Consider the following 892-nt stretch of genomic DNA (forward strand, 5'->3'; position numbering starts at 1 on the left):
AAACATTCAGCTTTGATATTAATGAGTTTTTTGGGTTCATTGAGAACATGGTTGTTGTTCAATAATGAAATTATTCCTCAAAAATACAACTTGCCTAATAATTCTGCACTCCCTGTAGTCATTTCAAAATGTCACTTGTCCAGCTTTGTTAGTAGGGAGGAGAGGTTATTCACTGCAGAGCCACTGATGTAATCTTGCTCCACCTCTATGGCCCCACCTAACCCTAACTCTCTGTGGTTAGGGTAACTCTCTAAGTAATGCATACCACTTGTCAAAAAGCAAAAATATAGTTTTAGGTCATTTTTTCTTGTTGCATAAGAGATGATATGAACTTACCTGAAAACAGGTAAACTGGCCAACCTGGATTTGTTCCACTGAGGGGTTGCCGAGCAAATGTTAACCAACCAGAGTATCATGTTCTCTATAGTGTTCCAAAATTACCCCATTCACATATTTTCCCCAAAGACTTACTTTCTGTTCAATAAGCCAGGGCAATACCAGATTCACTGCACAGAAGTTCAATAACATTAATTTAAAAATTTACAAACTACACTAGGCCTTTATGACAAGTTCAAGCAAGAAGGACATACAAATTCCGCACAGTGTTCAAACCCAGGACCTTCTTGTTGCGAGGTAACAGTCCTAAACCACTGCACCGACATATATACACCACTGATTGCTGAAGCAACTTGTGCACTATTATAATACTTCAGTAGGTTTGTAACTTTTACTGAAGTTAAAAGCATAAATAAGGTTGTTTTTTTTCCACTTTGCAAAGCAACTATCTAACACAAAATTATATTTAAAGTCTTATGCAGCTCCACTTTTCACATAATAAATTTGGAATAGGATTCTGAAAATCGTGCCCAATGTTAGCGTTTCTGCACAGATT

Source organism: Pundamilia nyererei, unplaced genomic scaffold, assembly GCF_000239375.1.
Source record: "Pundamilia nyererei isolate P.nyererei 1_Seehausen unplaced genomic scaffold, PunNye1.0 scaffold00022, whole genome shotgun sequence".
Lineage (NCBI taxonomy): Eukaryota > Metazoa > Chordata > Actinopteri > Cichliformes > Cichlidae > Pundamilia > Pundamilia nyererei.